A 17737-nucleotide genomic window follows, 5' to 3' on the forward strand; every position below is an offset into this window, starting at 1 on the left:
GTCCTCATTCACCTGCATAACACTCTTTCAGTGTGTAGCCTACCAACCAGGCCGTTTCAGTGTGTAGCCTACCAACCAGGCTGTTTCAGTGTGTAGCCTACCAACCAGGCTGTTTATGAGTCTAGCGTACCAACCAGGCTGTTTCATAGGCTCTTTCAGTGTGTAGCCTACCAACCAGGCTGTTTCCGTGTGTAGCCTACCAACCAGGCTGTTTCAGTGTGTAGCCTACCAACCAGGCTGTTTCAGTGTGCCCCCTACCAACCAGGCTGTTTCAGTGTGCCCCCTACCAACCAGACTGTTTCAGTGTGCCCCCTACCAACCAGGCTGTTTCAGTGTGTAGCCTACCAACCAGGCTGTTTCAGTGTGTACTCTACCAACTAGGCTGTTTCAGTGTGTAGCCTACCAACCAGGCTGTTTCAGTGTGTAGCCTACCAACCAGGCTGTTTCAGTGTGTAGCCTACCAACCAGGCTGTTTCAGTGTGTAGCCTACCAACCAGGCTGTTTCAGTGTGTAGCCTACCAACCAGGCTGTTTCAGTGTGTAGCCTACCAACCAGGCTGTTTCAGTGTGTAGCCTACCAACCAGGCAATATTAAGAAAGCCCCACGTTAAACCCTTCAGAGGGTTATTTTTCCTTGTATAGTGGCAGAGGGTTGTTTTATTCCTCTTGTATTATGTGTGTAAAACTCTGCTTTAATTATTAGAATATGACTATCTGGGATAAGGTGGTATGTGATTGTCATCCTCATAATGACTGTTGATGGACTGTCTTGTTCACCCCATGTGAATCTATTTGTTCATGCAAATATCATAGAGTGCATTCCAAATGGCATCCTCATCCCTACTATGTACAGTGCACTACTTTTGAGCAGAGCCATGTAGGCAATAGGGTGTCATGTTAGGATTCAGCCATAGTCAGATGTAAATATAGAGACAAGCCTTTTACAGATATAGGACATCCTGTAATATGATAATTGTACAGATTTGCATTTTAGCCCCTGTCCCGGGGCTCTCATTACATTCCAGCTGTAAAGATGAAGTCTGCTACGCTGTCAAGCCCAATTGAAGTCATCACCATCCTCTGTAAATATGTGTTGTTTGTTTGCAGCTCCACCAACTAGTCCAGATGAATTGGTTCACACCAGAGGTGGTTGCCAGCCCAGCTAAGGATGTGTCCCAATTGACACCATATTCCCTATTCCCGATACATGTCCCCTATCCTCCAGGCCGGCTCGGTCCTCCCCTCCCGCTCCGTGGCTCGACGACTCATTGCGAGCTCACAGAACAGGGCTCCGGGCAGCCGAGCGGAAATGGAGGAAAACTCGCCTCACTGCGGACCTGGCATCCTTTCACTCCCTCCTCTCTACATTTTCCTCCTCTGTCTCTGCAGCTAAAGCCACTTTCTACCACTCTAAATTCCAAGCATCTGCCTCTAACCATAGGAAGCTCTTTGCCACCTTCTCCTCCCTCCTGAATCCTCCTCCCTCCTGAATCCTCCTCCCCCCCCCTCCCTCTCTGCAGATGACTTCAGCAACCATTTTGAAAAGAAGGTCGACGACATCCCATCCTCGTTTGCTAAGTCAAATGACACCGCTGGTTCTGCTCACACTGCCCTACCCTGTGCTCTGACCTCTTTCTCCCCTCTCTCTCCAGATGAAATCTCGCGTCTTGTGACGGCCGGCCGCCCAACAACCTGCCCGCTTGACCCTATCCCCTCCTCTCTTCTCCAGACCATTTCCGGAGACCTTCTCCCTTACCTCACCTCGCTCATCAACTCATGCCTGACCGCTGGCTACGTCCCTTCCGTCTTCAAGAGAGCGAGAGTTGCACCCCTTCTGAAAAAACCTACACTCGATCCCTCCGATGTCAACAACTACAGACCAGTATCCCTTCTTTCTTTTCTCTCCAAAACTCTTGAACGTGCCGTCCTTGGCCAGCTCTCCCGCTATCTCTCTCAGAATGACCTTCTTGATCCAAATCAGTCAGGTTTCAAGACTAGTCATTCAACTGAGACTGCTCTTCTCTGTATCACGGAGGCGCTCCGCACTGCTAAAGCTAACTCTCTCTCCTCTGCTCTCATCCTTCTAGACCTATCGGCTGCCTTCGATACTGTGAACCATCAGATCCTCCTCTCCACCCTCTCCGAGTTGGGCATCTCCGGCGCGGCCCACGCTTGGATTGCGTCCTACCTGACAGGTCGCTCTTACCAGGTGGCGTGGCGAGAATCTGTCTCCTCACCACGCGCTCTCACCACTGGTGTCCCCCAGGGCTCTGTTCTAGGCCCTCTCCTATTCTCGCTATACACCAAGTCACTTGGCTCTGTCATAACCTCACATGGTCTCTCCTATCATTGCTATGCAGACGACACACAATTAATCTTCTCCTTTCCCCCTTCTGATGACCAGGTGGCGAATCGCATCTCTGCATGTCTGGCAGACATATCAGTGTGGATGACGGATCACCACCTCAAGCTGAACCTCGGCAAGACGGAGCTGCTCTTCCTCCCGGGGAAGGACTGCCCGTTCCATGATCTCGCCATCACGGTTGACAACTCCATTGTGTCCTCCTCCCAGAGCGCTAAGAACCTTGGCGTGATCCTGGACAACACCCTGTCGTTCTCAACTAACATCAAGGCGGTGGCCCGTTCCTGTAGGTTCATGCTCTACAACATCCACAGAGTACGACCCTGCCTCACACAGGAAGCGGCGCAGGTCCTAATCCAGGCACTTGTCATCTCCCGTCTGGATTACTGCAACTCGCTGTTGGCTGGGCTCCCTGCCTGTGCCATTAAACCCCTACAACTCATCCAGAACGCCGCAGCCCGTCTGGTGTTCAACCTTCCCAAGTTCACTCACGTCACCCCGCTCCTCCGCTCTCTCCACTGGCTTCCAGTTGAAGCTCGCATCCGCTACAAGACCATGGTGCTTGCCTACGGAGCTGTGAGGGGAACGGCACCTCAGTACCTCCAGGCTCTGATCAGGCCCTACACCCAAACAAGGGCACTGCGTTCATCCACCTCTGGCCTGCTCGCCTCCCTACCACTGAGGAAGTACAGTTCCCGCTCAGCCCAGTCAAAACTGTTCGCTGCTCTGGCCCCCAATGGTGGAACAAACTCCCTCACGACACCAGGACAGCGGAGTCAATCACCACCTTCCGGAGACACCTGAAACCCCACCTCTTTAAGGAATACCTAGGATAGGATAAGTAATCCTTCTCACCCCCCAGCTAAAAAGATTTAGATGCACTATTGTAAAGTGGCTGTTCCACTGGATGTCATAAGGTGAATGCACCAATTTGTAGGTCGCTCTGGATAAGAGCGTCTGCTAAATGACTTAAATGTAAATGTAAATGTAAACTCTGGTCCAAAGTAGTGTGCTACATAGGGCATAGGATGTCATTTGGGAAACATACTAAGGCGTTGACTCTTCCCTTAAGTCAAAGCCCAAAGTGGCAAAGTGTCTCCGTTTAGGCTGATATAACTGACACACACATCTTGTTATTGACGCTAGCAGCATCCTGTAGGATTGATGCCCACACCCTGGTACCATAGAGAGGAAATGGGAGGAGCTGGAAGTAAGAAGGGAGCAGGCTTTATAGGAACCTAGAATACTGGAGTGTCATTGTTCTGTGTTGGGCAGAAATAAGGCTGTTTCCAAAATGGCAACCTATTCCCTTTATAGTGTACTACTTTTGACCAAGGTGCACTATATAGGGAATATGGTGTCATTTGGAACGGATTCTAAGTGTGCAACAATAGAAACGTGGGGTTCTTAGCACAATCAGGCTTTATAACATGTCTGTCATAAGCCTTAAGCCACACTTTGTATCTTGGTTTATATATTGTGTTGTCTTCTTATCATACCTCCACATGGGTAGGCTGTCTTATGTCTACATTCTTCCTAGACATGGGATGTGTGCCAAATGGTACCCTATTGCTTATGGTGTGCAGTACTTTATACCAGGTCCCATAGGGCTCTGGTCAAAGTAGTGCACTATATAGGGAATAGGGTGCCATTTTGGAAACACTTTTGGTAACAGATGCTTCCCTGTCGAGCCAATCCATTGTCATACCATGCACAATATACCATTAATTCAGTGAAAAAGGGACCATTTTTGTTGTTGTGTGAAAACATTTTGAGTAAAGATATGCTTGGCACGTATCCCTTCCACGCTGTGCTATTGTTGTGGTGATTGTGTGAAATAAGTGGTACTTATTAATGTACATCAATACTTTAATTACCAGTCTTATTGATTGCATGTGGTGTATCTTGGGTGTGAAACTCATTTCAATTCCAGGCTGGCCGAGAGACTTCACAGAACCATCCAAACCCTTTGGAATCTCCTGACAAAACATCTGGTTGATCCTCTGCGACAGTTGTTCCTTTCACCTCCACCCAACCAAACAAGTTCTGGCCACATTTAGAGTTCTGAATCATTCATTTCCTCTTTACCTCTTTTTTAACATTTTGTCTGGTCTCGACTTGTTTTGTCTCAATAGGTGGACATTGAATTTCCCCCTTGGCTCTTGCCTGCCTTTCTCCTTGAAACTTCTTGTTCGTATGTCAGCTCACTGTCCTCAGTGAGCTCATATCCTTGCAGCCTCACAAAACTAGGTTGGACCCATTTCCACACGGTGAGCTGAGAGAGAGAACTTCCTTGCTGTACTTGGGAGGATTACACTGGGGAAGGTGTGGTGGAAAGAGAGGACTGTTTTTTTCTGAAGGAAGGAACAGAAGATGATGTAAGAATTGGAAGATATTGCAGTAAACGGATGCTTAATTGGTATTGTTTAATATTTGGCTGTTTTGAATGAAGGCCTGACATTTAGAGATCTTTCACACTGCTGTGACCTTTTAAAATGCACTACACGTCTCTCTCTCTCTCTCTCTCTCAGAGAAAACACTGCTTATTTCCTCCTTGATAACCTGTGAGGCTGGAAAAGGGGAGTCGTTATTTTCTGAAAAGTATAAATATAATTGAACGATAATTTTGATTCCCAATGATATGCTTCAATTCTGTCTTGGTACATGTCATACGTGATATTTATTATGTTTTTAAAATAATTATTCTCTGTGAAAAACTAGCACAGTCAGTCATCAGTAATAGTTGAACAATTTGGGCCACATATTTTGTCTGTCTGAGTTTGAATGTGGTAGGGCTAGGAGCAGAAACAAGCTATTTTCAATGCAAGGTGATGAATGAACAGTGTTTCTTATTTTCTCTCACTCTTTTCCCACATTCTCTCTCCTTCTCGTTCCCTTTCCTTACCTTCCCTATGTATTCCACCTCTCTCTCTCTCTTTTTTTCTCTCCGGTGCAGCAGCAGTTGAAGGGGTGTATCTGAAGGCCTGTGGCCTGTGACCTGTGGCTGGGCCAGGGGCTGCAACACAGGACATGGGAGCTACCTGCCCCCCCTGCTCGTGTCTTGTGTTGCAGCCAGTGGAACAGTTGCACTGCTTAACACCACGAAGAGACGCCGGAGAGACCATGTATCAAGTCAGCCATGGACACCTCTGGTATTCTCTCCGCTCCTCTCTCCAACAAGTTGTTACCAAGCAACACCCGGGTCCTTTCTCTTGTTTTGTATGTTCAATAGTGGTAGTTTTAAGTTAAGCCATGTGTGTCAGGTTTGGGAGTGAAAAAAATTGCCTCTGCTGAACAATATGTCACATTGACTTTTAAAGTAAAAGCCCTTTTGATGTTTTTTTTTTTGAGGGAGCTGTTTAAACAGGAGAAGGGAGGAAGTTTTAATGATTTGGGGGGCACCTTCAGAATCAGATGATGAAACAGCTCTCTCTTTCTGCCAGCAATAAGGTAAACACGATTGGGAGGCAATATAATTAAATAAGATCAACAATGGGGCGGCAGGTAGCCTAGTGGTTAGAGCGTTGGGCCAGTAACCGAAAGGTTGCTAGATTGAATCCCCAAGCTGACAAGGTAAAAATCTGTTGTTCTGCCCCTGAGAAAGGCAGGTCCTTGGCCGCCATTGTAATTAAGAATTTGTTCTTCACTGACTTGCCTAGTTAAATTTAAAAATAATGCACCTCTGGGGTGAAGTGAGCTGCCTAGCTGTCTGGGATGGTGTTAATGATCTCCCCCAAGGTTACAGATGAACAGCACAAGAGGAAGAGGCACGAGATTGCCTTTGCTCCCAGCAAACAGGGGCGGGGAGAGAGAGAGGAGAGGGTGCGGAGGGGCACAGCTCACGTTCCCACTCTGCTCCGTGCCTGACTGAGCCTTGTCTGATGACCACGGAATGACGGGGGAGAAGGGGGCATAATTTAAACTTGAGGAAGAAAGTATTTTTTTGACAGGGGTGTCACCTGATTGGAATGTAAATCCAGGGGGGGGTTCATCGATGTTTGCAATCTAGGGTCCTGAATTGTGTTGTGTCAAAGCAGGGATTGTTAATAGGCTGTGCAGTGAATGCATCAGGATGACTATTATATATTGGTCTCAGGCAGCTGTTTTTTTTTTCTCAACACCAGTGATGCTAGGAGAGTATTTCCACTGCGCTCAGATGTCAGTTAAACGTCCAGTTTCGATGTTGGTTAAGATGTCAACTAATGTGAATTCAACGTTAAATAACAAAAAAAAATTCCCTATGCCATTCAATTAAGGTTAAAAGTTTAATAAAAAACATATGAAATGGCTTACGTTAATGACTTTTCAGAAACACTTTAAGGCATGTCATGAGATCCTTGAAAACACTCCGTATTCATAGGATTTTTTAAAACTTATTGTTGTCTGGAAGAAGAAGAGATTGTGATTGCATCCCCAGGTACTATGGACACTGGTATCTATCTCCCCCCTACTATGTTTAGAAAATCAACACCAAATTGCCCATTCACCAACCCCATGTGAATCTATGCTGTGATTAATTGAGGTCATTTCCCTTTGCCGCTGTTTACATAATAGCAATTAGACTTGAATAACCAAAGGGAGTTCCACTTTAAGAAAAGTCATCAAGGATATCTGGGAGATGGAGCTGCTAAAACAGATATGCCAGATTGCTCATCTCCTGACAGTGCTGAATCTTTTACGAGTTTTCCATACCAGTGCACTTGCCTTCAACTGCAGTGTGCACTTACAGATTGGAGTGAGCTACAGTACGTCTACAGCCATTCAGGCCTGTGTTCGATTTCATGTATTTAAAGGAGTCTCGGGTTTTAAATGCAGGCTCGATATACCTCAACTCTCTCCTGAGAGCAAAAGTGGCACCATCCAAGAAATCTCAGCTTTTAAATGCAGGATCGATACTCCTCAACTCTCTCCTGAGAAAACAGCCCACTGGGCAAGAAGTAATTGAATAAACATTGTTTCCATGTAATTTCCAACATCAAAAATGTATGTGATGATTTTGAATCACTGTGGAAAACTGATTGGATTTGCAAAAAGTCATCAATGTAAGGACATTTCTTAATTTTTTCACCCAACTTTTACCCTAAATGTCACGCCCTTGTTTTTTCAGGGACAGCTGTGACTTGTCACAGTGTTTAAGACCAACCATGTGGGGTTGGACAGATTATTCCGATAGGGGGGAAAAATGCCTACAAATATTAAGTGAAAAAGTATTGAATAAAATGTATGAGGGACCTACGAGGATGTGACTGGCTTTGAAAGACTACAGGCTTGCGTCCCAAACTGCACCCTACCCCGTTTATAATGCAATTTGGGACGCAGACAAGGTGTTGAAGTGAAAAGGTCGCAGAGCTCCTGAGATACTGCCATGTCTGGAAACAAGCAGACAGACAGACAGTTCTGCGCCGCCCCCTGGAAACAGTTCATCCTCGTAGAGTTTAGGAATGTGACTTCGATCATGTAGACGTCACCATGTGCTACACTCCATGAAGTTGATGTCTGCAGTTTGGGGAAATTATGCTCCAAAATTTGAATGAAACCTCCTGCCATCATGAGGTACAGTGATATACCTTTAGGATAAACCTCAAATCTATTTTACATCATTAAAGGTAATAATGAAATGCAAAATGCTTTTAAAAATGACAAGGTGGAATGATAAAATTGTTTTTCAATAGAGCAAAGAGCAAACCTATTTTTGTATTTTGGGGGGATACAACACATGTTTGATATTGCACAGAGAAAATGTTTGAACAACTGTCATCATCTCTTAACAGAGAGGAAAACCACTACCACTAGAATCCAAATAAATGTCCTTACTCATTTCCCAGCGGATACAGTGGCCCCTCACTATCTCCTACAAGGTTTCAGTTCCAATTACTTCCACTATTCCGGTGGAGGGGCCCAAGGGAGAAAGTATGGGAGGGGATGACAGTGGCCCCTCAGCCTCCCTCCTTGAGCTCAGCCTCCCTCCTCCAATGGAGGATTTGAGCTGAGTGCTGAGTTATGGGGACAGATCGCCATGACACAAGGTGACCCTTTGTGATGGCTGCTGCTGCAACACTGCAGACAGTACTTTTTTTTTGGACTCACCTTGTTGTGCTGTGCTCACTTGAACAGGAAGATGGTGCGGCAGTCTTTCTTGGGAAAATATTGTCATTAAAGTCTGGCATTCTATGGATTTATGGTGCTTTCAAAACAACTGGGAACTCTGAAAAGAAACAAGGTTGAATCATGATGTCATTGATCTTCAGGTTGTAGTTCTAGAAAGAGGCCAGATTTACAAGTCCGAGTTGGATGACCGTTCAAAACGTATTTTCCCAGTCGGAGCTCGTTTATTCCTGACTTCCCAGTTGTCTTGAACTCACTGAAGTCAAGTTTTTTTTCTCGCAATTCCGAGTTAACAGTTGTTTAGAGCGTGGCACAAATCATGCTTCATTGACAGCATGGCCAATGTTGAATGCTTATAATTGGACATTTGGAAAAGAGCCCCTTAATCCCAGATTTGGGACCACACAGCCACTCCACTGAATAACAGGCTAGTGATTGCTTTGCAATGCTTGAAGTTAACGTTAGCCATTGTCACTGATTCCTTTAAAACCATCATTGTTGAATTTGGGATTTCCAACTGTTGTGTAATGTTTATGTCTAATGGCCGATGAGCACGAGGAGTCAATAATCAATCAAGGTATTACTTTTATTAAAAATGTATTATAATAAGGAGGCTGGTCGCCCCGCATGTGAAGTGGAGTGAGAGCCTAAAAACAGAGTACAGGAGCATTTATTTAGTCAAGCTACCCCATGCAAGCATCTGCAAAACATGTCCCCCTATGTATCCGTATGTGTGTGTGTGAAGGGGGAACAACTGGGTGAAAAGGTTGCCTCAGTCTGTCGCAACTGAGTGAGGACAACAGGCGCCAGAATGACAGGAAGTCACTCCAGACATACTTCCTCTAACAGTAGCTGAATGGTTCACCCAAGTGCCTTTGACTGTCGGCCCATATGATGCATGGTCGTACTGGTCACACGCACACACAAAAACATGAACCGTTTGCCCAGAAACAGGCTCCAAAACAGAACAATGGCTCTATCACTAGTGTGCAGAATATAACACTTTGCCCTGTCTATGATCAAGAGGTATCAGTCAGTTTATGTCATATTCTTGGCTGAGTGCCCAGATATCATGGGTCATTATACACACACAGAACAGTTAGAACAGGCCTCTCTTAATGCACACACACACTTTTCTTATCTTATATGAGTTAGTTTATTTAACTATCTCAAGCCCAATGCATAGGCTTAAAGAAGGATATTTTAGTACACAAGCATTAGTAGGGTTTAACAGAAAATGTCCCACACAGTAGATTGCCGACTTGATTCATGATGATGACTGCTAGCTAAGATTTTGAAAGTATGATCTTGACATGATCAGTCCAATCAAAGCTACTGTACAAATAATGTGATTTGACGTAATTGTATCTGTGGATAATGACCTTGAGCCTTCTTGGATGGGCACTTCTAATGTAACTCCATGGCAGCACCCTAAGAGTTTCTAGCTCTCCCCTGAGACTTGGCGGTGACGTAGTGTCCTCATGAGTGACAGAATACTGAGCCAATCACGGCGCAAAGCTCCAAATTTTCTGCTGCCTTGCCCCACCACAGAAAGCACTGAGCTAGGATGAACCACCTGCATTTTGGAGGTGCCTTACTCAAGAAAACAATGTTTGTATGCGGTATTATTAACTCAATGACAGATTTTTATTTTGCATTGTTTGCAAACTGAAATGTGACATATAGTTGAAGTCGGAAGTTTACATACACCTTAGCCAAATACATTTAAATTCAGTTGTTCACATCTCCTGACATCCTGACATCTCCTGACATTTAATCCTAGTAAAGATTCCCTGTATTATTATTATTTTTGCTAAAAATGTGGAGCTCAGAATCTGCCCTGAATGACCGATTATAACTCATAGCCTACTGGCAACATTTAGAGGTAGGCCACTGTCAAATCTTATTCTAGAGTGGGTTGTGCTGTTTCAACTGGGTTAGAATTATCAGACTGGAAAAGTGAAATATGAAAAAAGCTTTTCAATCATGCACTGGCAGACAGTTCAGTTACCTGTTCGAGGGAGTAAAAATCGCAGCGCATCCGATTGATATTTGCTAGTGGGCTGAGGCAATTAAAGCATTTCAGTGAGAGCTTGCTCGGAACGATTTTATTGTCTCTGTGTTTTGATAGATGTGACGAGGGATGGAAGCGGTAGGAACAGTTCCAGCAGTGTTATCAGGTGCAAACAGAAGGAGTCAGGATCTCCGGCTCCACAGGGATAAGACATCAGAGGACGCACTCTTCCCAGTTCCCGCGTCACCGCCTCCGGGCCGTGACTCATCCAGTTGGCATTGACGATGATGAGCTCCCCAGTGTGCTAGGTCGGGGGAGAGAAACGACACTTGACTCCGGATCGAATGTTCCTCTAGTACTCAGGGCCGTAACCACATATAAAGACACAGAGGTCCGTACCTTGATAATTGATTCAAGAAAAAAAGTATATATATTTTTTTAAATTTCACCTTTATTTAACTGGGTAGTCCTCAACTGGCAGCTTCATTAAATAGTACCTGCAAAACACCAGACTCAACGTCAACAGTGAAGAGGTGACTCCGGGATGCTGGCCTTCTACTTGTGAGGCATCTGTTTCTCAAACTAGACACTCTATTGTACTTGTCCTCTTGCTCAGTTGTGCACCGGGGCCTCCCACTCCTCTTTCTATTCTGGTTAGAGCCAGTTTGCACTGTTCTGTGAAGGGAGTATTACACAGCGTCATACGAGATTTGCAGTTTCTTGGCAATTTCTCGCATGGAATAGCCTTCATTTCTCAAAACAAGAATAGACTGACAAGTTTCAGAAGAAAGGTCTTTGCTTCTGGCCATTTTTAGCCTGTAATCGAAACCACAAATGCTGATGCTCCAGACACTCAACTAGTTTAAAGAAGGCCAGCTGTATTGCTTCTTTAATCAGAACAACAGTTTTCAGCTGTGCTAACATAGTTGCAAAAGGGTTTTCTAATGATCAATTAGCCTTTGAAAATGATAAACTTGGATTAGCTAACACAACGTGCCATTGGAACACAGGAGTAATGGTTGCTGATAATGGGCCGCTGTACGCCTATGTAGATATTCCGTAAAAAATCTGACATTTCCAGCTACAATAGTCATTTACAACATTAATAATGTCTACGCTGTATTTCTGATCAATTTGATGTTATTGTAATGGAATGGTTTTCTTTCAAAAACAAGGAAATGTCTAAGTGACACCAAACTTTTGAACGGTAGTGTAACTCTGGGTATTCCTTTCCTGTGGCGGTCCTCATGAGAGCCAGTTTCATCATAGTGCTTGATGGTTTTTGCGACTGCACTTGAAGAAACGTTCAAAGTTCTTGTGGGCAAAGCTGTCATCAAGGCAAATGTTGGCTACATTGAAGAACCTCAAATATAAGTGTAACGGGATTCTTCCTGGGAAGGAGAGGCGGACCAAAATGCAGCGTGGTTATTTTGATACATCTTTAATAAAGATGAAAATAGAACAATATACAAGAATCTTGAAAAAACAAAAACAGCCCTATCTGGTGTAACAAACACAAAGACAGGAACAATCACCCACAAAACCCAACACCATATATCATATATCATAGTTGAGTACTTTTTTCACCACTACACTGAGATATGAGAAGAATGTAGTTTAACAAAAGTGTATTCAAAATTCACGGGTGCCTCATTACATTATGTGTGCCAGTTCCTTCAGGTCTAAGACAATCATACATAGTAAACAAGTACCACGTCAAAAAGCTCTCATACCATCCAATAGAGTCTGTCAAATGCAATTGAGAAAGAGCCAGTTGTATGCAGTAATAGAACTAGCTCTCACATCTCTGCACAGATCCCAAAAGCAGAAAGCTGGCCATTTGCCTGCCTTTCTTCCAAAATGATTCTTACTTACTGTACAACTTTCTTTGAGGCACAGTCTTCCAAAACAGCTTGCCCACAATCTTCACACCTCCTTCTCTCCTCCTATCCCCTTTGTGTCTCTTATAAATGACACAAACAGCTCACAGACTTCGATGTGTTGCCAGGACAATGGGATGAGAGCCTTGGGGAGTTTGGTGCAGGAGAGGGGAGGGAGTTTTTGGAGAGTGTGTGAGATGGGAGTTTTGGAGGTATGAGGAAATGGGGTGGTGTGTTTGCATGCCATGGAGGAGCTTTGTTTAACAGAGGCTCCCAGAGGGCCCCATGGCTAGAATGGGAATAAGCCCTTCTCTCTCACACATTATCACTTAGAGGATTCAGGTTCTGGCTCAGGCCTGCTTTGGCTGCATAAACAGTTGTCGTGTCTTTACTGTCATTAAACTGAAGACTTATGGTTTTTATCAAAGATTCTCTGTAATTAGTATTACGCGATTAGACTGATTAATCATGTAACCGTAATTAACTAGGAAGAAGGGGCACCAAGGAAAAATATTCAGATTACAAGGTTATAATTTCCTAATATAACCTTTCAGATATTTTCATATCTGATCCACAGTCTTCTGATTAATGAACTTTACCTCACGTTAGTCTCATTCCAAACATCATAAATTGTTGGTTATCTGCACGAACCCAGTCTTCACTATGAGTCATCCATACATCAATTGTCTTAAATCATTTATTTATTACTAAGTAATTCACAGAAATGCATAAACAAACAAACAAACAAGGTCAATGTGGTTACAAGAAATGATAGGAGAATGTGCCCTAGAGGGCTAAACCGGCATGGCGGCTTGTTCGACAAAAGGGGACGTGTGGGTCGTCTAAGAAGTCAATGCAGAGTGATAATTATAACAATTGAAATGCTAATTCTTTGCACATGAACGCTCACTCATTCGGGAACAATTGCAATCAATATATATATTTACGCTCACTGTGTCGTCTTGATCGCTGGTGAAAAGTTTGTTTCTGTTGGAGAGTTTCGTCCTCTCTCTCTCTCTCTCTCTCTCTCTCTCTCTGTCTTGGTTAGAGGGGATAGTTCAGAGTGATATTCATTAACTTGTTATAGAATGGATGTTTCGGCGGTTGTCGTTACCGAATTCCTAGCTGCAGACTAGTAATTAATATCAAAGACTTGTTCTTATTCTGTCGGTATCGATAGTCTAAGAGTTTAACCACGTGGTATGGTAAAAAGATTCAGCAATGGTCTGCAACCTTTGTCCTCCCCTAATGGAGAAAAACATGGTCTGGTGATAATTTCTCAAAGTTTGGTTTTATTCGGAATGACAGAAAAGGGCTGTCCCAGGACGCCTGACCCTAACTGGGCCCAGGGGCGGTCCTCTGATTTAGTTAACTCCAATCCCCTTTTTGAGTTTTCCTTCATTAAACAGTCCAAAATCATATTACACAATTTTACAAACAGTATCATACTCACTCATTCATCTTATACAACAATTAGATGTAAACCTCATATCTGAGGCTATTATATAAACAGTGTTATGGTAATGTGGCCACACAGTCTCCCATGAGCTTCACCAAGTTGTGACACATGGACCAGTTTGTATCTGGATTCTTCACCGATCTTTTATACTTTCTCCGGAACATAAAATTTGTTCGTACCTCAAGTTCTGTGAGGTGGAAGGAATTGCTTTGTTCTCCATGAAAATTTACTCTGCCTCTTATACTATGTGGCCATGTGGCAGGGTCTTCTCAGGAATTTACGACCTCTCTGACCACAGCAACCTAGTTGAAGGAGGCAAGGGGAGGCAGGGAGAGGGGTATGGGGCTTGCTATGCCCAAAGAGGACAACGTCATTACACAGTGCATGGCACCCTGCCTCTTGCATCCTTGGCACAGTCACTCACCACCGCAGCACACTGTAGCAGCAGCTCCTGGCACAGAGTCAGTCTGGAGGGTGAGAGACACGTCCTTGTTGTGACCTCTCTACCTCCCTCAATGACAGCACAGCGAACTCAAACAACACTCGCTGTCATTGTCTGTATTTCCCTACCTCCTTCCCTCCCTTACTCCCACTCCCTCCCTCCCCCCTCCCTCCCTCCCTCCCTCCCTCCCTCCCTCCTCCCTCCCTCCCTCCCTCCCCTCCCTCCCTCCCTCCCTCACTCACTCACTCACTCACTCACTCACTCACTCACTCACTCACCAACCTCCCTCACTCCTTCCCCCCTCCCTCCCTCACGTTTGCGTAGTAGAACATCATCTGTAATTGATGGAAATATACTCTGACACATCCATTTGGCAGAGCGAGGGTCTGAGGGTAGGCTCAGGTAATTATGAGTCACTCACTGTGTCAACTAAGGTCGAAAGAAATGTCAAAAGTCCCATTAGTGTGTTCACAAATTGACTAGCCTCGCCAGTCCTGGTCGCTGAAGGTCACCCTTACTATTCCTTTCTAATGGCTGAACTTCATAAGGACAGAAGTCAGAATACGGCAGACCTGGGTTTAAATACTATTTGAAATAATTTCACATACTTTAGTTTGACTTGATTGAGCTTACCATCTGGCACTACAGGCAGACGAAAGCAAACACTCAAAGTATTTGAAAGATTTCAAATAGCATTTGAACCCAGACATGGAATGTGGGCCAGAATCCATCTCAATTAAGAGCCGGGACCTTCCAATAGACCTTGATTCACAGTGATTTATTGCATGGCCTAACCAAATGAAAAACAACTGCAGTGTGTGGGGACACTGGAGTAATTATATCACACTTGAAAATGTAGATATTGGCGATGGTGTTGGAAATGCAACAGGGACACTCCATGTTTGTGGGGAGTACGTTCGGTTTTCCGATCAGCTCTCGCTCCTTTGCATAAATGGCATATCCTTGAACAGTGCTCTACAGATTGCAGATATGGTGGAAGAAGTTCACATGGATGGGATTTGAGATGTCATTGGCCTGCTCCGGTATAGTTCCTCTGTGGAATCTATGGCACACACCAAACGTCTGAGGTGCATGAAGGTGGTGAAGAGTATTAAGAATCAGCATCGATCAGCATTTCAGATGAGTTCACGACTTTATGACCTGTCCTTGCAGATCTGATTATTGTGCCACTGGTAAATATGTAATATGATGTACTATCTAACAAAGCCACTAGATGTCGATGCACACTTTGATAATTGTTTTACCACTGAGCATTGCATTTAGACTTCTCTAATGACTACTTGATATTCAGCATGGTTAATAAGGTCCCAAGATGAGAGACGTGTTCAACTTGAACTGTGTTTGACCTGAAACGACCCTCCAGGTAACAATAAGATGCTATAGTCAGACAATGTTCTAATTGGCTTAATCAGGCCAATCTGAGAAAACAAGCCTTTCTGGCCTGTTTAAAAACAGTTTACCACTTTAATGTTGTTTAAGAAACAATTCATTACTGGAATATATTTGACAAATTATGATCTGAATCAACTTCATTGGTCCTTTATCACTTTCCATAGAACAAGCACAAATTGTTAGTCTTTGTATGTAGGCCTACCACTGTCATGTCATGTGATCTCACATTGATACCATAGCTGTCAACACATTGTATGTTTAGTAGAATGTTTAATTCTAATCAATTAATTGAATGAACATTTACATTTTTTTAGGAACACATGGGTAAGCGAACTTGTACAATTCAGAGGCTGCAACTAATTAAGCTTTTGGATTCAGGAAAGGTTGAAACGTAAGACTATACAAGAGTCCCTCTTGTTTAGTTGCTTGAGATCTCAGATAATATCAGGGAAACGGGACCCCTCTGGTTCCGCCTGGGGGCTCCTGGGAGAGAAAGAAGTGTCAATTGGTTTCAACGGGAGAAAGAGAGAAGGAGAAAGAGAGGGAAAGATAAAGAGAAAATGAGAAAGAAAGAGATGGAAGAAAGAGATGGAAGATGAAAGAAAAGTTCCCTGGCAGGCTACCAATAGTCACAGGTGTCTGCCGAACAATGGGCCAGTACAATGGTGGTTGCCAGCCTGGCACACTGCTGCCCAGCCAGGCCTGGTTCGGTATGAACAGGACCCCTAGAGGAAAAGACACCAAACCAATCCTTATAGGGGATTAAACTGTTAATAAATCATTTGGGGGGTAATTTGTAGCTGTCATTTGTTAATTTACCGTAAAAGAGGTGTAGCCTATACTCTTTTCCTGTTAAAATTATGTTATTACACTGTGACACACGATTCACAGTCTTGTGAGAATGATTGTGAACTTGAGTTATTTACAAAAATTATAACTGGCTTCATTGAATATCCTCAGCATTTGCATTAAATATCGACAACATTCCAGCAGTGGAGGCTGCTGAGAAGAGGACGGCTCATAATAATGTCTGGAACGGATCAAATGAAATGGCATCAAACACTTCAAAACCACGTGTTTGATGTATTTGATACCATTCCACTCATTCTGCTCCAGCCATTACCACAAGCTCGTCCTCCCCAATTAAGGTGCCACCAACCTCATGTACATTCCAGTATTGCATTTATATTCTTATCAGTGCTAGTCTGTGCATTGAACTGTAGCCACAACCCATTCTACAGCCTGTGATATCAGATTCAAACCTAAACCCTGTTTTAAGTTATGAAACCATAAACCATGTGTTGGTATTGATCTAACATAAGCAACGTTGTCTTGACACTGTGAAATGAGAAGGCAAATAAATGATTCACACAGAACACTTTGCCTGATAGCTGGCTGTGAATTGTATCTATTGGAATTGAATTTGTTTCATATTTTCAGTGTTTGAGTGATCCGTCCTCGGTCGTCTGCAATAGCTACAGACTTGAACTGACACGTGGCCACAAGTGTTCTCAAGCCACATTCATATAGTTCCTCTCCTTTTACTGAAGGTCACATTTACAAAGTTTTTATTTGGCAAATAAACCTGAACTGACTGACAGCTCTCTGGTTAAAGAAACCTGTTCTCATGCCATACATTTGTTGACATTGCAATGCCTATGTAGTCAATTACACAGAGTAGGCCTAACCTATTTTATACTGTTGAAATATGCCACACCGGGGCTGCCCTTTGCAATAAAGTCGGTGGAGTTGAAGTCCAGGTTATCTAGGCTACTTCAGGCTTTGAAACACAGGGATGTAGACAGTAGATTGATATTTACCAGGTAATAAAGGCTGGGTACAACAATGGTCTGTAGGATTTGAAACAAAGGCTTCCTTTAACCAACAGTTGTGAAATACTGATCACAAAAAAAGTCAAAGCCAAACAGTTATGGTCCAAAGGTTTGATTCTGTTAACTCCTCCATTCCCAAGCACATTTAAGGGGGTGTTTCACATCCTTTTACATTTATGCATATATGTGCCTTTTGTTTATTCCCACAAGTATTCAACAATTGTTTTTTTA

At 43.8% G+C, this 17737-nt stretch overlaps 1 protein-coding gene across 2 annotated transcripts in view; it reads left to right on the forward strand.

The window, feature by feature from the left end:
* The window catches only part of LOC118373223 (polypeptide N-acetylgalactosaminyltransferase 4-like), a 75797-nt gene that overhangs the window by 16318 nt on the left and 41742 nt on the right, over window positions 1–17737 (forward strand). The gene's annotated exons all lie outside the window — the stretch shown is intronic.

This window comes from Oncorhynchus keta, chromosome 19 (genome assembly GCF_023373465.1).
Source record: "Oncorhynchus keta strain PuntledgeMale-10-30-2019 chromosome 19, Oket_V2, whole genome shotgun sequence".
NCBI classification, from domain to species: Eukaryota; Metazoa; Chordata; class Actinopteri; order Salmoniformes; family Salmonidae; genus Oncorhynchus; species Oncorhynchus keta.